Genomic DNA, 27,587 nt, shown 5'->3' with positions numbered 1-27,587 from the left:
TGTGTAAATTTGCATAAGAAATTCTCTGTATCAAATGAAGGACTATTCCAACCCATTAGAACAGCCTTCCTCAACCTGGGGTGCTCCAGATGTGTTGGACTACAGCTCCCAGAATGCCCCAGCCAGGTGGCTGGGGCATTCTGGGAGATGCAGTCCAACACATCTGGAGCACCCCAGGCTGAGGAAGGATGCATTAGAAGCTTGGTCTGTTCACTAGTACACTAAATACAGATACTTTGGACCCAATATTTTCCTTTTTCTTACCAGTTATAACACCTATTCTGTCACACTGGGTGTCAGCTCTAATAATTTCTTAGGGTAGCACTGTATATCCTAGGTCTAAGGAGTGATTAAAGAATTATGAACCATATTGATTTTTGTTTCCTCATAGCTTAGAAATAAAGCCTATTAAAATTAAATCAACTACATTTTATGATAGCTGTTAAATGTTGTTGGCAAGGAGAAATATGTACCTGAAATAGCTGTGTCTTAATAAAATAAGGCTAGTGATTAAAAAAAATGAGAATAAATGTTTGAAATAAACTTTGTTTGGCTGAAACTTGCAGTGATTGATATACCACCACTTCTTATTTTTAGTGCTACCCTTTATTTTGTGCTACCTTTTATTTTGCCAGCTAGGGTGATATCTTTATTTATTTAAAATTATTTTTTTAGGCTGCTTTTAAGGGTAAAAATCTTGCAAGCTGGCATACAGGAGGGAATGAGTATAAGCATAGACAATAAATATACAATAAAATACTATAAAAACAAGTCTTACCAATAAAACCTGCATCCCACAGATTGTGGGAAGCCAGAAAAAGCAGGTGGGTCTTTAGAACTGCAAACTGAAGAACTGCAAAGCAGGGACCTGATGAACCCTTGATGTAAACTGATTCCAGAGCTGTGGTGCCACCACTGAAAAGGTCCTCTCCCTTGTACTCACCAGCCTAACTTCCCACGGTGGTGAGCAAGTGGGAGGTACCTCTGCTGATGACTTCAAAGTGTAGGCAGGGTGGTATGGAAGAAGGTGGTCCTTCAAGTAGCTTGGGCAACCAATGCAGCGGGCAACACATCGGTGTCATATGAGCAGAACACTCAGCTCCTGGGCAGCAGTATTCAGCATTGACAGAAATTTCTGAACCATCTTTAAAGACATGGTGGTGGTGGTGGTGGTGGGGGTGGTGGTAGTGATGATGATGATGAGGTGCATTTATATTCTGGCCTTCTTCCATCATAAAACTAAAGGCAGTGTATATGGCAGGGGCGGAGTGCTCCACCACACAGCTATATCTCAGTTTACCCCTCTTCAACAGCATACAGGATTCCTCGACAGCCTGTGTACATGAAGGCAGTCTTCGAAGATGACGACAGACTATGATTCAACCATTGCTGGGGCTTATCATGTATGCCCCACTGACTTTTGTGGGAGACTGAAGTGCACTATTAAATGGGTCCTCTTGAAATCAATGGGCCTGAAAAATAGTTAACTTTGGCTGGATTGTCCTTACACTGTCACCAGTAGCAGCCATTCCAGCAGGCTGTGGCAGAGGAAGATGAGATGGGAAGCATGTGTACTCTACTGATCCTGCTGAAGACCACTTGCATTTTCCCTCTTCCTTCGCCACCCCTTTATTCTTCTGTATTGTGTCTTTTTACATTTTAAGCCTAGAGGCAGGGACTGTCTGCGTTTAAGTGATTGTGTGTAAGCTGCTCCCAGGGCCTTTTTGGTTGAGGAGCAAATAAAAATGCTTTAAATAAAATAAAATAAACGAAGAACCATAATTGTTATGTGTGCTTCCAGATGAGGCTTTCATTGTCCTACTGTCTTGCCTCCTGCAGGAAATTTTAATTGGGGCGCAGGGAGGGCATTCAGACATCACTGTCATCCATTTGTAACCCAGCTGAGTTTTCCCACTGCCTCTTCTTTCTTACCACAAAAACATCTGTTAAAGAGGGAAGATGGAACTGCTGCACAGGGCCTTTTGATCGGTAGTTGTGTATCTGGAAGCAAACCATCTTCAATTCAGTGTCTTTTTAACATACTGTTTTACGGAGAAATCCTATGGCCACTAGATACTAGATGGCCATAGCCTTTTTCAGCTTCTGGAAAGTGTGGTTGGAGTGAGCCCTATGACCTCGGTTCCCAGAAACCAGTCACTTCTCCCCCTCCCTCGCCGCCTCGTAGCCAGGATGGTTCTCTCTGTTCTGGCTACTCCTTGGGTGCTCAGAAACGGAGCGCAAAGAGGGTGAAAAAGGGGCGTGGCCAGAGGCAGAGAGGGGAGGAGACTGCTTACTATCTGGTCTCTGGATTCCTTCCCTCGTCCTCCCTGAAGTTGCGGCTAGACTCTCAAAATCGAGAATCTAGAGAAAACTGCAGGGCAGACGGAGTATGGAGAAGAGGATCCCCTCTGTGCTACTTCTGCCCTGTGTTGGATAGTCGTTAGCCTCCGAGTTCAGTGGCTGTTGACTATCCTTATAGGATAGTTGCCCTTAGTCATTTAAGATAAAGGCCAATTTTTGTGAACCGCCCAGGGAGCTTCAGTTATTGGGTGGTATAAAAATGCAATAAATAAATAAATAAAACCCCTTTACAGTAGAAATTATGCCAGAAATTCATTTATAATTTAAAAACAAACAAACACAGGAAGAATATGACATGTAACTATGTAATGGAATGGAATCCCTCCAATCTAAGCTCCATCTGACAAGCGTTTTATTGCACGTTCATTACTCTGCACTCACAGATTCCTCGGAGGTAGCTCACATGATGTCGTCTGCCTCTTGCATGCCTTCTGCTCCTTCTGGTCTTCCTTGTGCTGCAAGAAAAACCAGAAAAACTACAAAATATTCTCCTGCTGTGTGTGGGAGAAGCAGCGTGTTCACAACGAGGGACTGAATGGCCCTCATGCACCTTGTTTACTTCCTGTTTGAAAACATGGAGAAGCGATGGTAGCCAGCATTAGCCAGTGTTTCTTCCAAGGTGTGATGGAGCTTCTTTTTGGATGTCTGGGATTTTTTTGGAACAGTTCCCTGCAATGACCAGCTTTAGCCTTGTGGGAATGGAGTAACAGAAACGTTAATACATGTTTTCTTTGTATATTACTCATTGATTGATTGATTCCACCAAAATAGTAATGGAAATAATTGCCCAGTTTTTGTTTTTGTTTTGCTGCAAAGACTTATAAAAGAGTTCTGTCAGTTTAAATGTAGTTTGGCTGTCTTTGGACCCAAACTTTAACTTCTCTCCATTGATTTTTAGTTTATTTCTTATTGCATTTATAACCCACCTTTTTTTTCTTCCAAGGAAATGGATGAGGGGCCTCACATAATCCTCCTCTTCTCTATTTTATCCTCACAATAATCCTGTGAGGTAGGTTAGACAGTGGGCTCAGCTACACCTACAGCCCTTTCGAAAGGGGGGAGGGATGATTGCTAAGTTTTCTGCTTCAGCTATTGTCCCTCATGGGGCACACGCCAGCGAGTTTGCCCGCAATTTAAGGAGAGCTGTTCCAGGATGTTTCAGTAGATTAGAGATTTTTTTTTAATGATTTTTGACTCTTGCAGGGTTGCAATCCTGTGCGAAGATGAGGTTTTTAAAAACACACACACACACACACACACTCGTCGCTGAAAGACCCCGAGACCCATCCAGTATGTGTCAACAATGCTCTCCCCCTCACCCCCGATACCCATGGGCTCGCTCCGCACAGCTGGTTGCCTGTTCACTGATCCCTGCTACTCACAAGGAACAGGAACAGCTTTGTGAGGGGAGGGCACACCAGCCGCATACCTCTGGATTTTTGCAAGAGTGGTGGTGGGGAAAACGGGACAAAAGCTGTCATTGATATCCTGGGAAAACTGAGGGGTCATCCCTAGATCACCGTAGGATCAGCTGTGCATTGTGTGGTGCGGTAGGGATGACCTCAATACTTTTCTGGAATAACTGGTTGGTGTGGATTAGGCCTGAGAGTCAGTCATTGGCCCAAAATCACCCAGTGAGCCTCATGGCTGAGCCGGTTACTAGAACCCAGATCTCCCAAATCCCAGTCAAACACTCTAACCACTTCACCACACTGACTCTCTATCCCCCTTTTTTATGACAGAGAATGTATGCATTTTGATGCACCACTTTCTCTTTTGATGGGCTTGGGGTTGTACAATAAAAAGTGATTTGATTTGCAACAGAAGAATAAGTATGTTATGCAAGTTACCATGTGGTTAGGGATGATTTCCTGGGGAAGAAAATACCGAATACTTACTTCTAAATACTCCAAATCGCATCAGAACATCAGCTGCTGAGGCTGGGCTGTGTGTGTGTGTGTTTTAAAACTGTCAGTATAAGTTATTATCCTTAACATTTTTCCCCAAGAAATCCATTTAGTGCTTTAGACAGAAACAGCGTCGACTGTACGGACGGGGGGGGGGGGGGGGGGGAGAGAATGCACTGCAGTGCAGGAGCCGCTTACAGCAGCATATTAATGTTTCTCTGCTGGAGCGAAGTCGGATCCCATAATGTGGCATTTTGAGAGGCACAATATTTTCATCTTTTAAAGAGATGGACAGGAGCCATCAGGGTAGAGCTGCCATGAGATCACGTAGAGCAGTCCAGACTTCAGGCTTGCAGCAACATCTACTTTGTTATTTTTTGATTCCCCAGCTGGAGCCTGACACCATAGACCTCTGCTTAGAATTAATGTGGAGGCTGGTGGCTCTGATGTCAGTGGGGTACCGAATCCGCTCTGGGTTTCAGCCAGAACCAGTCAGAACTCCAAAGCAGCTATCCAAGGTGTGGAGCCGCCTTGGATATGCTCCTTTAGAGTTCTGTCTGAAACCTGGAGCAGATTCATCGACATTGAAGCCACCAGCCTCCACTGGAATTAAATCATTCCAAGCCCCAGGAATTTGTTTTGAGTACCAGAACTGAACAGAGCTCACCGTTTTTCCATGCAACAATCCACCCCTGCTTGCTCCTGGGTCCTCTTCATTTCAGCAGTATAATATATTGCAGTAGTTATGGGAAAGGGACTCATTTTATTGCTGCAATGCTTAAATCATGAAGAGTCAGAAATCCTTGCTAATCTACTGAAACATCCTCCGGCGATCTACTAGGGGATCCAGATCTATGTTCTACGCACTCCTGCTCCAGAGCAAGTTCCTCAAAATTTTTACCCTCCCTCCCTTCATCTCCCTACGTCCCTCATACCACACATCTGCTCGCCTGACTTGCTGTTTCAGTAGCAGCAGTGGTTGAAAAGAGGGAGGTTTCTCTATCCTAGAAGTAGGCAACCATTTGGGCCCATGGGCCAATTTGGACATTTGAGAAATTGTCCCAGGACATAAAACAGCTGCCATGGATGGGCCTGGCTTGTCAGAAAGGACAAGTAACCTGCCCAGAGGCATCTGTGAAAAGTTAAGATCGCAGCAGTTAGAGGATCCCACTTTGCTTTGAAGCAATGACAGTTTGAAGAGAGTATTTATTGATTGACTGATTGATTATATTTCGATGCGGCCCAATAGCCGAGTAGGGTGTCTCGTTGGCACCAAGGAAGTGTCTGTGGGGCACATTGGTGCCTGCAGGCACCTCATTGCCTACCCCTGCTTTACCCTTTACTTCTCTGGCACCTGGCTGGTTTGGAGGTGAACCAGGCACCAGGAGCTCAGGGAAATGTAATTTCCCCAGCACTACTGATAAGACTGTCACACTGGCAGTCAGGAAACTATACTCTGTACTCAGAATTTTGGCATTGGCCAGATCAACACCAAGCAAGATATGACACTTTGAAAACGGTTTGAAAACTGTATATGGAGAGTGTCCTGGGCCCCAACAGTTGTCACTACTGTTATAAACCATTTTAAAGCAGTAGTGCAGATCCTGCCCTGGTCTCCATGATAATGCATGGTGAGAGGGCAAGATAGTTCTCCCATATTTGTGCCAGTGTTCCTTCTTATTCTACCTTCACATTAGCTTCCCAAAGATAGAATCATAGAATCATAGAATAGCAGAGTTGGAAGGGGCCTACAAGGCCATCGAGTCCAACCCCCTGCTCAATGCAGGAATCCACCCTAAAGCATCCCTGACAGATGCTTGTCCAGCTGCCTCTTGAAGGCCTCTAGTGTGGGAGAGCCCACAACCTCCCTAGGTACATCTAAGCTAACTCATATTGTATTACTTTTCTAACAAGGTGTGATGCATATTTCTCAGCAGAGTCATAGACCTTGTAAAATTCAAAGAAACATAGTCCTTGAATACCTTAAGCGATCACTAGAGGCACTGGACATTAAAAAAAAAAAAACTTTAAACAAAAACTTTAAACAAAATTTCCTGAATTGGAAACACTGAAATCATTTTAATTGTGGGTCCTGGTGGTCATCTGTAATGCTGGAGTGGGCACAAGGTAGATTAGGATCTACTGGTAGATTTGCTGTAGATTGCTAAGGGATTTTGACTCCCAATGGTTTCGCAACAAAATGACTTTTCCCACCTAAATTTGGATGCTGAAATGAAGAAAGCTTGGGGTAACCAGGAGTGGAATTTTTTTTGGTATAAGTTCCATTCTGGTACCAAACACAAATTCCTAGGCTCAGAATGTGCTCAGAGGCAGCCTGTTCTTTAATTCTAAGTGGATGACTTTTGCACCTGGTTCTCTGGTTAGCAGATCTTGGGGTTTGAATAAAAACAAAGCAGATCTAAGAAGCCTGAAGACTGTTCACTCCTGCTAAAATGTACCGAGAAGTATGAAAACACCATACAAATACCGCAGTGTTGTCTTTTTATTTTTATTTTGTTAAAGCAAGAGTTGAAGAAAAATACTGCTGAACAATATCTCTGAAAGGACTGTAATGCTAGAGAGGGAACACTGGAAACCAAAGTTTTTCATCCAAATTCCAGGTGCATAAAATGGCTCAGTAAGAGCATGACTAACCTGTGGAAATTCTGTAAATTCCATCTGAGCACTGTGCTGTCCTCCGGCTTAATTTAAAGTTTACGACATTGCATGGTTATGTAATAAGTTTCATAATTGTGATGCATAGTAACAGGAACATAGGAAGTTGCCTTCTATGGAACCAGACTAGGTCCATCCAGCTTAACATAATTTCAGACTGAAAAAGTCTGAGTAAACATTCATATTTCTTGCAGCTATCCTGCCAATGCAGAAAAACTGGAATTGGTTGGGTTCATTTCGGTCCTCTTGGATTTTAGTAGTGACAAAATTATTTTTACACAGTTCCCTCTAATCAGAAATTAGCTGCTCTTCTAAATATCTCCAGGATTTATCTGTCCATTTTACTGAGGATATTTCCCACAAGTCTTTGAGTTCCTTTGGTCTGGATCCAAATTTAGGTGCATGCAACAGGCCAAATCCCTCTGCTCCATGTCAGCCTTTTCATGATCCCTGAAAATAGTACACAGAGTATGGGGGAGAAGTGCTGCTAAATGGGGTCAACTGGGGCAGATGGCTGAGGAGGAAGGAAGGAATCCCTGTAATTGAGGGAAGAAAGGTACCATTGCCTAGTTTTCAGGTCCCCCCATCCCTCCATACTACAGCCTACCCCATTTGTGACATGCCCCAAGATCACATATGAAGAAAGGCATATTGATTTTTAATATATATATATAAATAAACTACCCCACTCAGCAGGATCCCCTGTTCCTTTGTATAGCACTGGAACCCCTTCACTCTAATCATACCATGTGGATTTTTGAATAGTTCAGATATGGATTTTTGTAAAAACGGGCTAAACCTCATCATGTCAAGCAAACATTTCCACTCAAGGTGGTCAAAGGCCTTTTCGGCATCTAGTGGCACTTATGCTGCACTGTTTGTTTATTTATTTAATGGATTTTTATATACCGCTGAACATATTTAAAAATAACTCTATATGTTGTGGCTGCCATTATACTAATATTCAGGAATCTATGAATTACATCTCCTAGTTGTGCCTTGTGAATTAATCCTGGTTGGTCCTTATCGATATAATATGAGATAAGTGCATGAACTTTCTTAGCTGCCTTGAGTCCCAGTACTGGGGAAAAGGTGGGATATTATTATTATTATTATTATTATTATTATTATTATTATTATTATTATTATGCCAAGATTGGGGTGGGGGTAGGAATCTGCAAATCCTATTCAAGAAGAGAGTTTGGTCTGTCTGTCTGTTCTTACAGGATCTTTGCCTGCTTTTAATATGCATACTATCTGGGTGTATTTCTAGGAGTTCATTATTTTACTAGTTTGAATAGTTGCTGTAAATCGAGCAAGGGGACATCCAAGAACATGTCACACAACTTTATGCAGAATCTATAGTTTCCAGAAGATCTGCTGTTTTAAACACTAGTGTGTTTGATCAGTAACTTCATCAGTAACTTCTTTGTGGGGGGGAACTCCTCTATATTCATCTCTGTACATTTAACATTCCAGTTTAGAGTACTAAACTGTACTTAATTTAATCCAAATCTAGATATTGTGCCAAGTATAAATCACACTAAAAGCTCCTGCAGATAGATAGTTTTCCCCATCCCGTTGTTGGATGTACTTTGTGCAGAATTCAGTTATTTTGTTACTTCACTTGTCATAATACTTTTGGTTAAAAATAAAGCTTGCTCACCTCTGTTAGTGTCCTATAAGGATATTCCTTACAAATAGCAATTACCTTCTTGTAAACCCAATTACATGAATAGAACTATATCTCATTCCACTGTAGCCTCCACCAGAATGTTTTGCTCCTTTCTCTCCCTGAATCTCTTGTTGTGAGGATATTCACTGGTTAAATGCCTTTTGCAAACCACTTTCATAGAATCCCATGTAGTTTGGAAAGACACATCAGAGGCATTATTAATTTATACCACCACCACCACCACTGCTACCCCCAATTCTCTGAATATTTGTTCATAATGCAATCTCTCAAACCCACAGTCTTATTACTTAAATTTAAGGATCCTTTACCCTAGCACAGTCTAACCAAACATTTTGACTAGACTGGCGTTCATGAACTTTCCATGAATGGAAATGAAATAAATAACTATACCATTGGAGTAAGATGTGAAATGTGTCCAGGAAAAAGAATTGTATACCCCCCGCAATTTATCAATCAGATTTTAGTTTTGTAAAGTGCTCTTGTTAAGTGATAGCCATACTCATGTATGCACGTCCTTCCCCTTTCAAGTTGTTTGTGTAGAAGGCAATTCTCAGAGCTTGGAGCCTAGAGAGAGTACAGAAAGTGTTTAAAGGAATCTTTACCATGGCATATCTTCCACCAGAGTCATATGTCTGCCTTGAAAATGAGCTGTGGCTTCTTGAATGAATTGCTAGACCTGGACTAGGGGGAATGTAGGGCCACCAACTGGCTTGCAAATCATCCTGGCCTTTTTCTTCTTTTGATAAATGCTCCGTAGGTCACTTCTAAAGAGAGGCCACCTATGTCTTAATATCTGGAAGGCCTTTTTAAAAAATCCAATAGGAGAATTCAGCCCACAAATTCCGCTTCTAAATTTGAAGATCTCCAGCACAGAGAGAGAGAGAGAGAAAGAGAGAGAGAGATTAGAAACACAACGTATAATATAACAGTGCCATCTACTGGACTTAAATAAAGAAACCAGAAAAAGCCTCCTTAAATACCCTGCAGTCCAGCCAATAATGCTCAAAGAACAGAAATGGGCTGTTTTTAAGGACTGAATTTTTTATTTCGGCCATTCTCTGGAGGACTTGGTGACATGTCTCAAAAGGGTACTTTGCATGGAGCAAGTCTTAGGGCAGTTAACCGAGCAATACTACAATCATAGGTTGGGACTGGAAATACATAACACTGTGTTGGCAGAATGATCGTTGTACCCAGTGTCTCCACAGCTGAGAAAAGAAAGTTCATATGTCTACATTGTCCCTGGAAATGTTGCCAGTGCCCATGAATCGAGGACTGTGCCAATGACAATGTCCACATTCCATCCAAATACAGAGGGAGTCAAGAAATGTATGACAACAGTGAGACATCCACAGCACACCCTCTGCATCAACACACATATAATATGCAAGATTTTTTAATAATAATAATAATAATAATTGCATCAGTTGGGTATCTTTGTGCCCTTCTCCCTTGATTTATTTATTGCATTTTATACTGCCTTTCTGAAGCAAATCACGACGGTTTACAAAAAGTTCAGAAAATGAAAGAGGCGGCCATTTGTTCCTCATAAATCCAAGCTAGGCTGGGAACTGTTATACAGTCAGTTGTTTGCCTGTGTGTGAGCCTGTTTTCTTTAATAAAGTGTTGTTGCTGCTTCAGAAGATCTGGTGAAGTTTGAGAAATCAAATCATCCTGCCTCCATTATAACCTTCAAATGGAGGTCACTGTAAACAGCCAACTCACTGCCGGGCATAGCACTGTTCTTGCTTTAAGAGTTTCCATTCTAGCACTGGTGATGCTGGGGCTGGTGTGGAAACAACACCTCCACCCACCCCATTAATAGATTTTCTAATGGCAAAGCAATTTTAATAAATACAAGATTCACTGTGACTGCTGTTATCCATTTCTCTGAAGAACAAAGATTTACAGTCTTTATTTCGTTCATTCTCACAACACCCATGTGAAGAATGGCCCTATTATTCACATTTTACCGACAGAGAAGTGGCTGTCGTCTTCGAGGCAGCAATTCCATATATCAGTGTTCTTCACTGCAAGGCCTGAGGACCACTGACAGTGCCCAAGTGCAGCTGTCTGCCTTTTTCTGTCATTCCCTCATTCACCCTCTCTTTGCAGTGGCTTCTCGCTCTCAGCAAGAGCTCTCTAGCTTTGCCTTGTTGTTTGCTTTAGTAGTTGGCTGGCTGGCTGGCTGCTGGAGAAAGCTTCGAGGTGGGTGGGGGGGTGAGGAGACCTGCCACACCTCAGTCTTAAGGTGGCTGGAGGGTAGGAGAATCCAGGACCAATCAGCCAGTTAGGGTTTGTGGGGGGTGGAGCACAAGAGGCAAAGAGCAATACGATTGGCTAGATGCAGTTGTACACTGCACAGGTAGTGTAAGTGGAGGGGAAATTGAATGCTCAGGTAAGAGAAAGGAGGAGCAACGTGGACTTTACTGGAAGTTTTTGCAGCTGCCTATTTCCTTGTTCTTGGGAAGTGAAAACCATTATTGTCATTCTAGGGCTGCCACCATTTTTTTCTGCTGAGGTTTCTCTGCTTTTAGCAGCTCCATAAGATTCAAGGAGAAAACCACCCCATGTAGCTTTTCTCGTTATAGGGCTTCAGGAGAGAGCTGTTATGCAGCTGTTAAATAAACACACGTGTGCTGCCAGAAAAATGTGTAGCTTATAATTTATCTACAGTCAATGTCTGCATTGTAATTTGGAAACTAGCACCAAATGCTGTCTTGACCGTAACCATTTTTGGATATACAAAGTGTAGTTTGACTGTGTCATTGATGCGTTATAGATATGATCAAACATTGTTAAATGCTATTATTATACCACTTCATTTCATCAAAACCGCTTCCAGCATTAGTTGGCAGAAAGTTTTTTCAGTGATGATTACATGATTTCAGCCAGGATCCGATCAAATTACTACTGTATATTTCTTAAAAACGAAAAGGGGTTGTACTTATTTAATTGCGTTGTATTGTTATACTCATCCCGCTTCCCCAAGCAGAGAGAAGCTTCAGGGATGCAGCACTTAGCCAGGTTTGGAAAGAGTTCACTGAAGGCTTATAGCATTTTGTAATATTAAGAGGTATTTTTGTAAATACTTTATTTGTAAATAAAGTTGGGATGGAATCTCTTTAACCCCAAATTCAGTTCTGGAGAACGTCCCGGAAACTGCATCCTAGTGGTGGGCAGTGCATAGAATTGTGCCCCAAAGCACTCCTGTGCTTATACTGGGGTTGGATCCAGACTAGTTAGTCACACTTCGTTCCCCCAAATTACCAGCATATTGAAGCTTAAAGCTCTTACTGCCAGGAACTAAGCCTCAGCATGTTTAAAATGGAAAGCTCAGACTTAAAGATATTCAGATAGAAACCAGATTGGTTACAATTAAAGTGACTTAAATTCCATGAAATTGCTCCATTCCAGAAAATAGGTTTCTGCATGTAGATTGATCCCACTGGCGGCACAAAATCCTTCTGGGAATGAGATGGGAGAATCCTGTATCCAGCACCTGGAGTTGAATATGCAACACTCCTGAATCATGCACATTCTGCCTAAAATGTGTTCGCTTAGTCCAGTTTAGGGATCATCCCATGAAGCAGATTGGTGGGAAATTCAGGACAAATAAAAGGAAGTACTTCACACAGCGCATAGTTAAATTATGGAATTCACTATCACATGTAGTGATGGACACCAATTTGGATGGCTTTAAAAGGGGGTTGGATAAATTCTGGGAGGTGAAGGCTATCAATGGCTACTAGCCCTGATGGTTGTGTGCTACCTCCAGTATTTGAGGCAATAAGCCTGTGTGCACCAGTTGCTGAGGAACATGGGTGGGAGGGTGCTGTTGCACCTTGTCCTGCTTTGTTGGTCCTTGGTTGACGGCTGGTTGGCCACTGTGTGAACAGGGTGCTGGACTAGATGGACCCTTGGTCTGATCCAGCAGGGCACTTCTTATGTTCTGATGTTTGGGGTGTGGCCTTTGGGGGTGCCTGGAGGGGGGCAATGTGGCCCCCAGGACTCGAGACGTTACCCACCCCTGATCTAGGAGGAATAGAACATAGAGCAGAGCTAAGCAGAAATGGAGGAACTTCCTCATCCATGTGCCTTTTCCAGTCTTTGAGCTGTAGATTAGCACTGCCAACTTGGATGACACTTCCAATTGGATCTTAGGCCAGGATGTGTGGGGTTCTGAGTGCTGCGTTCTGGAGCACCTCTGGCTCCGTGAGTTGGGGTCTTAGTGTTCAAGCCAGAGCTGCCAGTGGCCCTGAACTCCTGCGTGTACATCCAGATGTGGTTGGGTTCTAGTTTGAGAAGTGAGGCAAACCAACTCCTGAGCACTCAGTAATAGAGAGTATGATGAGGATGCTTCACAGTGACGAATTGATGCTTGGGAGGAAACTCTGCTTGATGGCACAGCATCGGAGCTTCCTAAATTGCCCTCTGGATCTATAACTATTGATTAGCTATTTACAGGAAACATTTGCTAATCATTTATTTGCCCATTTAGAAATGCTTTACATTTACAAATGACACTTGCAGCCCAATGGAATGGATCAACTTTAGCGGCAGCCCTCGAGAACAGATCTTTATGCTCTGCTGTATTAATAAGAGCACTCTCAACATGGCACTGATCCCACTTTCTATACAGCTGTGTCCCCTCTTATCTATATAGACAGCTAGTTCTCTGAGCTCTATTTTTTTGGGGTGTGTGTGTTCATGCTTATCATTGTCACACTGTACCACAACTGACAAACACAGGGAAATGGCTTCCACGCAGAGGGCAGGAGGAAGAATAATGGGATAAGACAGGGGTAGGCAACGGATGGCCTTCCAGATGTTTTGGCTTGCAACCTCCACAATCCATTCCCATGGCTGCCCCATGTGGTGAGCTACAAGAACTGCTTCTTGCAACTTCTCCCTAGCAGTGTACTACTCTTAAGTCACAATCCTATGCATGTTTAGACAGGAAAAAAACCCTACGAGAGCATGGCTGACTGGGAGTTGCAGGACTTTTTTCTGTCTAAACAGGCATGGGGTTTCATATTTAGGCTCTGGACTGGATTCACCCATGCTGGATGGCCATTGGAAACTCCTAGACAGGAAGTGTTTGGGCCCTTACCTGTACAACAAGGTTTTCCTGGCTCGGGTGTGTTTTGGGGCTTTACTCAGCTCTGATTCCCTGGCTCCCAGGGCTCAGGTTCTTCTGGCTCAGTTCTGGCATCTGCCTAGAGCTCAGCCGTGTCATCATTTTAACCAGTTTCTGAGTTCTGCCACTTCATCACTGTCTGGCTGCTAGAGAGTCTAGCAGAGCCTTCCCCATCCCAGCCCCCTCCAGATGTTTTGGATGTCAACACCCAGCAGACCCAGCTAGCATGGCCAATGGTCAGGAATGCTGGGAGTTGTTGTGCCAAATGTCTGGAGGGCATCAGGTTGGGGGAAGCTGCTCTAGAATCGCATTCTAGTGTGACCAAAAATGAAAGCTAGGTTGAAGCTATGGAGATGAAGGGGGAAGGTCTATGCCTAGAGTCTCTTCCCCAGTTCCTTTGTGTACAGATCCTTTGTGTACGGATCAATAACGTGATCAGATAGGGATTTCTGAACGAGTCCTATAGTAGCCATTTCATGAACGTCAGTACATCTTTAATAAACAATGGACCTGTTCAGAGGACACGCTAAGCCATGGTTAGGCAGCTAACCCTTTTGCAGCAAAGAGTTAGTGAGAATGTTTAAACCTTGATTATGTAGCCACCATGGTTAGGAATGGTTCACATGACACGCTAAGCCAGAATGTTTCACTCAAAGTGCTTAACCACCATGGCTTAGTGTGTCATCTGAACAGGGTCTACTTTGGTGTATATTTGGACATCAAACCAAAGAAGGGAAAAATAGTAAAATACTTTGCGAAAGATGTACTGAAATAAGATGCTCTCACGGTCTTACTATTTCTTATTTGGTAACTCATTCACAAAATGGGTGCTGCTGAGGCAGCTTCATGACAACACAACACAAAATCTGATATTTTGAGTGAGGCTCACAGAAAGCAGCTTAACTGGAAAAAACTTTCATACCTGCTGATGAAGATGGGACTTATTTGAAACATGTGTCCTCATAATACCGCGTCTGCACCCACTTGGTAAACGTTTGCTGTCAATTAGATAAGTGTGTGCAATCATCCTTCTCATTTATGCTGCACCATCTATTTAAAACATCTATCTCCCTTCTCACTGTCAGAGCAGCTTACAGCACTTATATTTAAAAAAATCTGTAATTTTATTTCTTCATTAAAATATTTATACATACTGCTTTTCAAAGTTCAGTGTGGCGTACAATAACTAAAATATAATTTTGAAATGACAATATAATAACTTAACACAACAACGGAGAAGCAGCTACGGAAGATATTGAAAGCAATACTGTCAACCAGAAACCGATGGAAGATGTGTGTTTTACACCCCTCCCCCTCCTCCCACAAATGGAAGAAGATTCCACAAATACAGGGCAATTAATGATCTTTAGCCATTAATGAACTCACTCTAAAACCTCCCACAGAAATGGCATGGACAAGACCCGCTCACTAGGGCCACATCTACACCAAGCAGGATATAGCACTATGACAGTGGCATGGAAGTGGTATATGGCGGCAGGCTCTACACTACTGCTTTACCATATACTGCTTTCATCACTTATATCCTGCTTGGTGTAGATATGAAATGAGCCCCAACAGTTGTCAGTGCACTTCAGTACCACTATAAAGCAGTAGTGTCAATCCTGCCTTGATCTCAGCTAGTGAGTGGGCTCATATGATATGGAGGTCCTTAACTTACATACAAGTGGAAACTATGACAACAAAACATTGCAGTGTGAAGTGCTCCTTTTCAGTATTTCTGTCAGTCGCCTAAGCCCTGCTTTATGATACTTGTGAGGATTTAAGACCTACAGAGGTAAAGTAATACTGACCCTTTCTACACCTACGGGTGTAGAGAGAGGGAGAGGGGGCGATCCCAGACTTACCTTTTTCCGGGATCATCACCCTCAGTCTAAATGGGCCGCACAACATCACAGGCATTGAGCCTGTCGCGGCCGCCATTTTTTTTTAAAGGGCCAGAGCCCTTTACTTGTGCTCCAGTGAAAATTAAAAGGTAAGAAAAAAAAGCTCCGACGCTGCTCCCCACCCCACCCTGGACTCCCAGGGGCCCTGGACTCCCCCTGTCCTGGCTCCTTCCCTCTGATGACCCTGCTTCCTGCAGGGAAGAAGCCGGGATGGGAACCCAGACTGCCCGTGGTCCTCAGGATCGTCCTGGGACCGCACATAAAATTGGGATAACTGAGGTCTCAGTTATCCCCGGGGAAATGGAGGGATCATCCCTCCCTGATCCCAGGATCCCCTGTGTGTCATTTGGACACACAGGGATGGTCCCAGGATGATCCCTCTAAAAAACGATAGTGTAGAGAGGGCCAAAGTCAGGCTTAGAGGCTTGGAGTATTTCCGTTGGGGGGGGTATCCCTGAGAGAAGTAGTTTCATTTCTCCAGTCAAGGTTCATTCCCTGGTTATGTTTCATTTGATCAGTTCCATTTCTTCAAAGTTGGAATACTACTTTCTGTTTTTGGGGAAGAAAGTAGTGCCCGGACTTTAAGATCAAGTGCCTGGACTTTAAGATCAAGTGCCTGGACTTTAAGATCATCTACAGGGGCCCTTCTCTGTGAGCCCCTGCAAAAGGAAGTGACACAGGTGGCTACTAGGAGGAGGGCTTTCTCCGCTATGGCCCCCAGGTTGTGGAATGAGCTCCTCAGAGATGTCCACCTGGCACCTACACTGTACTCCTTTCATCGCCAGGTGAAGACCTTTTTATTCTCTCAGTATTTTAACACTTAATTTTAACTTAAATTTAAATTTTACTGTTCTAACTCTGTATTTTAATCTTATATCAATTTTGCTGCGTGGTTTTATACTGGTTGTGCTTTTTATACTGTATTTTCTATTTGTGCTTTTAACCTGTTGGTTGTTTTATTATGGGTTTAATTTTTGTGAATCGCCCAGAGAGCTTTGGCTATTGGGTGGTATAAAAATGTAATAAATAAATAAAAATAAGAGGGTATAAAAGAGTGAGAGAGCCAGCTGGAAAAGAGATGTGAAAGGATGAGAGCATGAGGAAGTAGCAGCAGGGAAAAGCCTAAATTCAGCTAGCCTAAAGGACTTGAGTTTTGCAACTTCTATTTTCTTTCAAATGCCTTTTATATCACTCAGCTCTGTTGACTAAATACCGTTAATTATAATTTGCTTGTTTTAATATACTAAGTAAACTGTTGGATTAAACCTCAAGGTGTGCCAATCACCCCATGCCTACAGCCTGAACCCCACATTACTGGGAAGGGAAAGGTAAAAAGAAGGAAGGTGGGACTTTTAAGAAAGCAGAGAACCTTTAAGGAGTTGCTCAGGGGATCCAGGACACAGGAGGAACCCTGAGAAAACTCCATTCCATTTTTACCTCCCACCTAGGTTTCTGTTTTTTCCCATCAGCATGTTCAGCCCTCATTGGACTGTTTTGTGGGTTCCTCCCTCTTCACCTTAGGGTGCTTTTCACCAGATTTTTTGTACGTATGCATATGTTGGAGTTTACCTGAGCCTAGGCCCGATCTACACGTCGTTGTGAAGTCGCCTCCGTGCGCGTTTTTTTAATATGCACCTAAATGAAGCGCCTCTTTCTTTGCTGTCTCTGGCGCTTTTTCTTTCGTTTCATTTCGTTGGAGTGGTTCACACTCTTCTAAATTGCTGTCCCTTCCATTGCAAGTGGGTTGAAATCAATGAAATGAAATCAATGGGATTTACTTTTGAGTAAGGGAACCTGCAGATCTGTAGTTTATGAACCTGAAGATGCACAGCTTCTCATGATCAAAGGAATGTAAGAACTTACCTTTGAGTAAACTCCACTGAACAGGGACAGTTTCATTTATTACTTTTTGGTGGGGGGCAGGCTTAGGCAAGTCTACTCAGAAGTAAGCCTCATTGAGTTTGGTGGGGCTTACTCCCAGGTAAGTGTGTTATTTATTTAAAGGGCAGAATGGAACAAACCGAGAGTCTTACTTCTGAGTAAACACATATTACAGTTCTAGAGAATCACGGAGGGCTCATGTGTGTGTGTGTGTGTGTGTGTGTGTGTGTGTGTGTGTGCACGTGCGTGCGTGTGTGTGTTTGACAGATGGAGCGTGTATGTGAGATGCACCGTGTGAGGAGGGGAGAGGAAGAGGGTGAGGTGCCCTTTCCACAAGGCTTGGACACCAGCTGTCTCTGCAGTTGGCTGAGGATACTAAACAGCGAAGAAATGTTACACACGTTGGAAGAAGGAACACATTAAATTGACTTAAGACGGAGTAAATAACAGCACTCAAAAGCCGGGAAACTGCGCTTTTAAAGTAAGGCTGTGTGTCTCGAGGAGCTTTCAGGCGCACTCGAGGCGCACAGAAGTGACTTCACAACGACATGTAGATCGGGCCCTGCTGATGCCTACATCTTCTGTATGGATGCTACTGTTTCAGCTACATAAGCCATGGCACTCTCCTCTGGACATAAGAAATTGGGGAACGATGGTTATGCAGAATACTTTCAACTCTCTCATGCCTGTCAGAAGATATGTAGATCTACATCCAATTTCTACACCTTATTAGGGCTCTTGATGTCTTCATAGGCCATGAACAGATTTCTGCAACCTGGTGCTTTTCAGATGTGTTTGGACGACAACCAGTGGAAGCTGGTGACTCCAATTTCAGTGGGGCTGAGAATCCATTCTGGCTTTTAGTCAAACCCAGCCAGAACTCCGAAGGAGCTACCCAAGGTACTGAATTTTGGCACCTTGGATAGAACCTTTAGAGTGCTGGCTGTGACTAAAACCCAGGATGGAATCACAGCCTTACTGGAATTGGAGTCACCAGCCTCTACTGAGTACACCCCCCCCTCCCCCAGCCAGGATACTGTAGTCCAGCACATCTGAAAGGCACCAGGTTGGAGAAGGCTGCTGTAAACCAACTCATGAATAAAGATGGTATGTGCAAGAGAAAAACATTTTTTTAATAATAATAATACATCGTATATGGAAATATAATTTAACCTGCTTGCTGGGAGCGGAACAGCAGCCATGTTCTTCACTGTCAAAGTCCATTTCCACAAGAGCAGATGGAGTCAAGGAATGTGATTTTGAAATCGACTGCCATTCTTCTAGGACTGATGATGTCTTTTTTTTATTGTGAAGTTCCTACCCTTCTGAGTATTGTGTATTCCAAATGTTAAACGGCTCTTTCCTGCTAGGCTTTCCAGCTGTGCTAGTGTATTATTATGTAGCATTCATTGCTTACCTAATTGCCTATTGAAATTAACACTTTGAACTTAGAGGCTTTAATTTCCCCAACTAATTAACTTGTGCCCAGTGTGGTCCCTCCGAGACAAAGTATGCCATAATTGACTCAGCCCAAATCTATGCGTTTTAATTGGACCTTTGATATCGTGGGAAACATGGCATGACTAAAAAAATCAATGCGATTATGACGTCAGCATTCACAGATAACTAGGTAGCTTCTGCATTAAAGAAGCTGGTCGAATGTGGCAGATTATCTGTTGCGGTGGGATTCATTTCCATTTTAACTGGCTAGAATGTACGTGGCTTCTCACGCAGGTTTTGCATTTGAGCGCAGAAACTCAAATATTAAAAACATGCGTGCCCATTCCATTGTGAGCAGCATAGGCATGTGTTATCCCCTGCTTCATTTACTAAAAGGACACAAGAAGAAATGGGAGAGGATGAGGCAATTCAGACACAGGGCCTACCCTATCATTAGGCAAAGTGAGGTGATGGCCTCAGGTGTGTCCTCAGTAACTCCTGTTGTTCCCTCCTGTTGTGTATGCCACACAGTCTTTCTGAGCCCCCTAAACTAGCCTGGTAATATTCAAATTACAGGCCTAGTTTACTAGATTAGATTACTAGATTACTAGTCAAATTAATTTGATTGTTTTGCAATTGACGTTGCATTACCATTCTTATTGTTTTCGTGGTTGTTGATTACATTTGTATTACCTTCTTTGAGCATTTATAATATTTACTAAATACTAATGTTTCTATGACCTAGATTGCACATAACCCTGTCTAACCCATGGTTTATTGCTCTATCCAGATTTTGTCTGGCAGATGATCAAACAAACCAAAGTTTGTTTTCTCAATCTCTGCGTTGTTTCCGTTTTCCCGTTATCTGAGATGCTTTTGTGGTGCTGTACTACTGACATGTAGAATAGCTTTTTAAAAATCAAAATGTTATTATAAGTTTTAATGAAACAAAATGAACAAAAAATTGTAAGTGTAACTACATGCTTTAAGGGCCTTGGTTTCATATATTACATTAAAAAAGGGAAAGGGAGTAAATTATGCATAAACTTCAATGAAGGTGGACCAAATATAAGTCCATTTATAAGTGGCACCTATATATACCACTCTTTCAAACGTTGCTAGAGTTGTTAGGTTTTCAATCCATTGCATCATAGGTAGTGAGCTTTTATCTTTCCAGTATTGTAGTATCAGACTTTTTCCAGTCAATAGAGCATGAAAAATCTATTTACGCTGACCATGTGTTACATTGCAAGAAGCAGGTATTATTATTATTAATATTTATTTATAAAGCACCATCAATTTTCATGGCGCTGTACAGAATAAAACAAAACAAGACAATCTTCCATATGGCTTACAATCTAAAATCACCATAACAGACAGGGGGAGGGAGGGGAAAAAACAATAGGGGTAGGGGACATTAAAACTAAATATAGACTAGTATGACCACGCTACGGTTAAAAAGCTTTTGAGAAAAATCTTTTCAAGTGAGATTTAAAAACAGAAATTGACGTTGTGGTCCGCAGATGCACTGGAAGAGAATTCCAGGCATAGGGGGCAGCGAGCGAGAATGGGCGAAGATGAGTGAAAGATGTGGAAACTCTTGGGCAGGTAAGAGACATGGTGTTATTGGAGTGGAGGGCATGAGCAGGGCGATGAAGTGAAATAAGGGACGAAAGGTAGGGAGGAGCCAGTTCATGACAGGCTTTAAAAGTAAGAAGAAGCAGCTTGTATTGGATTCTATAAGAGATAGGAAGCCAGTGGAAGGATTTTAAAAGCGGGGTGACATGATCAAAATGACGAGCCAAGAAAATAATCCTAGCCGCCGAATGATGAATGGAGACCAGTAGAGACAAATGGGAAGAGGGAAGACTGGTCAACAAAAGATTACAATAATCCAGGCGAGAAATAACCAAAGCGTGAACAAGGGTCTTGGCGGAAGAGACCGATAAGAACGGTCGAATTCTAGTGATGTTGTACAAGAAAAAACGACAAGACTTAGCTACAGCCTTGATATGTGACGAAAAGGAAAGTGAAGAATTAAAAATAAAACCAAGGCTACGAGCTTCCTCAACAGGATGGAATGTAACATTATTAATGGTGATAGAGAATGAAGGAGAAGGAAGAGATTTAGGAGGAAAAACTAGCAATTCCGTTTTTGCCATGTTCAGTTTCAGTCAGTGCCGCAGCATCCAGGCAGAAACATCCGCAAGACAGGCCGAGATACAATCCTGAACATCAGACCACAAATCTGGGGAAGAAAGATATAGTTGAGTATGTCGGAATATAGATGGTACATAATTTTAGAGAACACGTACATCAGCAAATATTAAAGAGCTTTCCAATACAAAGTTTATCCGTATGATAACTTCCTCCCCAAGACATATGAATAAAAGAAGAGTTTCTGCTGTTGTACTGGCATGTAGAATGGTTGACCACTTTTGCCCACCACTTATGTAGCCTGGCGAAACAACCTTTGAACAACCCATAGTTTTGCATTTATATGTTATGACAACCCAAATTTTAAACAACTCAGAGTTGACAACCCAATAACAAACCATGGCTTCTTTTTCTGGGTTGATCATGGTGCTATCTTTTGAGTGCCATTTGGGTAAAACTGTGGTTTGTTGGCACCACTGTGTTTGCAAAATATGACAACCGAGAATTCAACAGCCCCTACCATGGGCTAATATTATGTGTGGAGCCAGCATATGTCTGTCTTCAAGTTTATAATATTATCTTCTATATGAAGATCATATTATTTTCAGATATATTTTTATCAAGAAACTAATTGATTTGTTGCAAATGAAGTCTTGAACCAATGCTCTTTTATACTCATCATACCTTACCCTTTGGCCCACTAGTCTGCTAAAATGCAAGTTTGAACTCAGATAAGACCACCAAACCTTATCTTAGATTTGACAGGAGATTTGACTTGTGTGGAGAGATCTTTGAAATACCAAGACTTAAAAGTTGCATTCAAAAGGGGTTTCGAGTGTTCCAGTGCATAGTTTGGAATATTATTTCCATACATCTGAAAAAACCCCAAAGGAAAGGGCCTCCATTTATCAGAATGCATGGCTGTTTCTACCCATGAATAGAAATAAACCTAGAACAGGCCATATTATGTGTGAATTTGTTAGGAAAGGGGGGGGGGAGAACACAGAAATACAAATCAGAAGCCACCTAGATTTGTGATTCTTTCAAAAAATAAATAAATTCCTGCACGAGGCACGGAATGAGACACCGTTGATATATTGTCTTGTTTCCATAGTTCAAACAAAATGAATTGTCGCTATCAATTTGTTTTATTCTACTCTTGTAATCTGTTAGGAAGAAAAATGACAGAGCGGCACTAAAAACAACAGCACACACCTCTACAACCCCTCCCCACTCCATATAGTAGAATAAATTAATTGAATACCAACATTCTATGAATAGCCTGTACACTGTTCTGACACTGCTAAATATATTTCGAGTGGGTTTTCTTTCTGTAGCATTAGCAATTAGGAAGTGTTTGCCTAGCACATGCACGTTCAGTGTGCCTAATAATTTATTCAGCTGAATTTGATGAATGGCCGATCAGATCACTTGCATTGTTTATCATGGCAGTACTGAAGTAGAATAGCGCCCCAGGTTAATTTCCAACAACCAGTCACATTGATTTTGACAATGACTGCTAGCGAGCACATGCTTTAGGCTGGTCAGCATTAGCATGTGCCCAGCATCTCTCTGAATATTTATTGTTAAATGAATTTCCATTAATCCTATCAAAGCAAAAGAAGGCTATGGGATCAGACACAAAAATCCAAAGATAAAAATTGAGAAGTCCTCAGCGAAAATGTATTGTTATGTTACGGCATCGGCATTGTATTTGATTTCCTGAAAATTGGCTTGCTGGATATTGGAAATATGTACTTGTCTCATTTAGGATAAATTTAGTAATTTATTACCTTGGATTCAGACATATCCAAGTGGCTGTAATTTAGGGTATTTAGGGAATCATCAACAAATCTGATTTGGCAAGGATGACCAGACTGGTCCTGCACTGTTCTGTCTGTACTGCATCCGGCACAATGCCCTATGCATTGCAGTGGGGTGAAAATAGGATACATGGCTTCCTTTGGTAAATATGGGGCATGTCCTGAGAATGTATGTATGCTATATTTGATTTGTACCCTGCCTCCTCCTCCTCCTCCTCCTTCTTTCTTCTTCCACTTATTGGATGATTGGTTGCACACTGGATACATCAGAAGTTTTTTTGTTTTGTTTTTTGCCAAAGGTATCCCCTAATGTTAGGGTATGTTAGAAGTATTCCCCAAACAATAGGGGCTAGTTCTAACCCATTCACACTAGTTAAGTTCAGGTTCATTTGAAACATGCACAGTTTAAAAGAGTAAGAGTCTCCTGGGGGGAAACAAAAGGTTTATTTTCTTTATGCCTGTACACATTGATGACCCACTAAGAAGTGCTGGAAGCATCGTAGATACTTTTTAATCTAATGTTATTATATGCTCCCACAATTCTTTTGATGATCAGCAGAGCTGTCACAGATTGCTTGTGGGCTATCTTGCTATCCAGGAGGTGAAATATGGAGGTACAGGTAAAATGATATGGTAAAAGGTGTATTGTACAGAAAACACTGGGTGATGTCTTGGGATGAGCTGAATTCCATGGTGCATTGAGTTTGTTAGTGAGCAGAAATATGGACTTCACAGAGTTCCAAAATGCTGCTAAGAGACCTGTGTAGCCTAACACAGTGAGTAGATTTTAGTAGGCTTTAGCTGACAAGAGCAGGCCTCGTTCCCTGGATGGGCCTCTCATAGTTATGTCACCCTTTTCTCATAGAGTCTCATCTCGGGATGAGCTGGGAGGTTTTCACACCTAACCAGGCCAATTATTTTCCCAGCATAGATGTTTTGGGAGGGATGCAGCACAAGCTTCATCCTATGGCTTCACTTCAGGAGGAACTACACAATTGGCCTGGAGAACCTGCTTTGGCTCAAAGGGACGGCTTCCATCTTTCGTAGGGTCCCCGATAGACACCCAGCTATAAGAGCTTGATTAGCTGGAAGGTGGTGCTAACTTTCTTTGCATGTATAGATTCTGCATCCATTTCCCATTTCCCTGTTATTCTTTTGCACAAGTGGCTTGTTTCATCTTGATAACCCAAAGAACCTGATTTATAACTTGGTCCTGGCAGAACCCAAACCCAACTCAACACACATGGTTCTTCTCCTGATTTCATTGGAATACAGTGGCACAGTTCAGACATCACAACCACCACCAGCGGTTTTAGTAGTCAACTGTCAGTTGAATGGTCCACATTTGGTAATTGTGTTTTCTGTTGGGCAAAAAACACGTCACGGTTGACATTTTCATAAAAAATAAAATAATAATAATAAAAAAAAACCACTGGAAAAACACATCTGGCTGCAGAGTTGACTAGTTGCACAACTGGTGGTTGTTGTGTTGCCTGTCAAGCTCAGTGGACTATTTTGCAGGGTTGAGTGGACTGTCTTAGCTGGCTATAGAGTTCCTGGGCAAGAGTGGCCAAAACTGCACCAGTTGCTCTGCTATAGCTGGCACAACTCATAGAGGTTGCTGGGATAGCACTGGGAGGACTGAGGGAGGAGGGAGGGTGGGGAGAGGGGCGGGAACTGTGTTAGTGAAATGCTGGGTTGACTATTAGTCCACTCAATGCCAGGCCCAACCACTCCACAGTTGTGTAGGAACATGTTGTGTGGGGAGTACCTGCAAAAAGCCCAACCGTGAGTTGACTATTCCACCCACCATTGATTAATGTGTTATCCAAACGCAGCCACTAGAGATAAGCGAGCTCCTATTTCTTGCACAACATGGTCTTCCTGAATTTGGGTGAGTTCCTGCATCCTTGGGTTGACCTTCTGTTCTGGCTTGCTCCTTACTCCTGCCTTGATGTTCACCTTTTGGTTCTTCTGACTTACTCATCAGCCCCGACTCCTGGGTTGTCCCATGGCTCCTGGTTCCTGACTCACTTCAGGCTGTTGCCCACAGCTCAGCCCTAACACAACACTGTGAGTGTGTTGTACTGCAGATGACACTGGGAATATTGTAACCTCATCTGCAAGTTACAGGAAGGGGGCAGTGTCTCTGTTAGCTAGTTAATACAATGAATTTGTGGCACAGCCTGCAGTGTGGTTTCCTGCCCCTCTCCTTCCTTTTCCCTGCCCCTCTCTGTGACCTTCTCCATTGGTGAGATCACAGGTGCTTGCTTTATCTATCTCCCCTGCCAATGTTATAAAACAAAGAAATGGAGTGAACAAACTCCTTTGGAAACTCTGTGCTGTACCTGCATTTATAAGCAAGAATATATGTGAGTAAAGCTGTTTTCTTTCCCTGAAGAAGGGTGTGGTCTCCTTTATTAAGATAGCCCCCGTGTGCAAGTGGGACTAATAAATGCTCATTCTGTTTTGCCTTTTTGTCTTTCTAACAGAAGGCAACAATATCAAATAGCCCATCACGTAGAAATGTACCCTTTATAGAGCACAACCCTATGCATGTTTAGATGGAAAAAAGTCCTACAGGTGGCTGGCTGGGGAATGCTGGGACTGGTAGGACTTCTTTCTTACAAACCTTTGTTTGACATCTGCCCTGCAAAACAAGGAATAGTATTTGTGAGACGGAGGTCAGTAAATAAAGAGACAACACACAGAACATTGGGTTTAAACAGGTCCACGTTTTATTAAAGATCTGCAAAGGGGGAACCTAAAGGGCATCCAGTCTGGCCTGGTTTTCAGACCTTTCTGAGTAAGGCAAGCTATTCATGTCCCATGGGTTGGCGCTGTACAATTCGCCCTCCCACAGGCCGTCACTTTTGGGGTAGGGAGACCTTCTGGTGTTACCCCCAACCCAGGCCACAAGGCTTAAGGTGGGTGAGAAAGGTTGGCCTCAGAGGTAGCCCTTATCTCCCAGCCCGGCCACAGGGCTCAATGCTGGGAGCCCTCAGGAATTACCAGTCACCGCAACAGTGCCTGTGAATGCTCACCATTACAAAATCCCTCTGGATGCTCGTTCCTTCCTGCTTATCATCAAATGTGACCAAAATAATAAGTAACACCAAATCAACCTATTTATACTCCCAGGCAGTGTGGAGTAGGTGAAAAAACTCATGAACAATTTAGAACATGAGCAAAAATTTCCTACTCGGCCCCAAATGGTGACCACAGAATTCACATACTGGGAAGGGAGAGAGCCACGCGAACAAGAAGGAAAGTGGGAGGGGTAAGTGCCTCTTTATAGGCCAGCGTTATACCCCTCCCTGCTTGGTGGCACCACCTGCTCAGAGCCAATAGCAGAAGGGCTTGTCTCTATTCTTCCTCCGCTCACAAATGCTTCCCCACGCCCAGGAAGTGCCGGGCATGGCAGAATGGCCCTTCTGTAGAATAGCATTTGAAATGTAGGTGAGCGAGAACTTGAACGTTGAATTCGCTCCTCCTGAAATAGTGATATTAAATACTTCAAACCTAATCTGAGTTGTGCAGTCCAATCCCACGCATGTTTATTTAGAAGTTTGTCCCCCTGAGCTCAATGGCCTATATTTCATAGCCGGTGTGTTTAGAACAGTTGCACGTAGGCCCCATTGAAATCAAAGTGAAAAGTTATCCACAACTAAATTAAGTCCCATTGAAAGTTATAACTTTGATCTTTAGGTTTTGTTCATACTTTAGATTTTCCTAAGCATAAGGATGATTTTCACGTAGATAAAAGCATGTTCGTTGAAATGCAGCAGAAATGTTTTTTGTCTACATGGATCGGGCATATGGTCCACTTCTACAAGCTATGTATTCATGATGGGAAGAACATTCAAGCCATGATCCATAGATTATGGCAAAAAAGAAGTGTTTTCCTGCTATGCAGTTCATTTACACAACAGTAGCTCCAGATTTTTAAGTGACATTTTGATGCTCACATGTAAGCAGAAAATATTAATTTTTATTGCTCTGGAAATAAAAAAAGATGAATTCTCATCAATATTTTGATATTCTATGGTATGTGTGTGTTGTCGTTTACAACATTCAGGTGCAGTAGTGATCGTTCTAATGTTTACAGCTGGACGTTGTTAAAGATGTGGCATGCAAACACAATTCAGTTTAATTATTTTGCTAAGCTGTTTTGCAAAACATTCCAGTAATATACATTGTTTGTAAGTCTGCAGATTCCTCATGACTCGGAGAAAGCTGGTCTGCTGCAGAATCTGAACTCATTTGAATCTGTTGTAGATTCCTCTGACATTCCTAGACTGAAACGACTCTTTAGATGAAGAGCCTCACTTCACAGAACATATGGTCCCTGTGGACCCTGCTTTAGTGAGACCTCAGGCACCTCTGGCATCAGTGGAGAAGTTACAATGAGCCCTTCAATAGCAGTGGACTCTGAGGACCCCTCTGATAGGACCCCTGAGGACTGTTCCTCACTTTCAGGGCTGGAGGAAGAGCCAAAGCATCCATACAGCCCTTGACTGTGCTAGCTCCAGAAGGTGGAATCACCAGCTGCTATGCGGAGGAGAAACATACACCTTAAGATCCATAGCAAACAGCTTCCTT

Source organism: Elgaria multicarinata, chromosome 1, assembly GCF_023053635.1.
Source record: "Elgaria multicarinata webbii isolate HBS135686 ecotype San Diego chromosome 1, rElgMul1.1.pri, whole genome shotgun sequence".
NCBI lineage: Eukaryota > Metazoa > Chordata > Lepidosauria > Squamata > Anguidae > Elgaria > Elgaria multicarinata.
The sequence above is the reverse complement of the archived record's forward strand: the minus strand, read 5'-3'. Positions refer to the sequence as shown.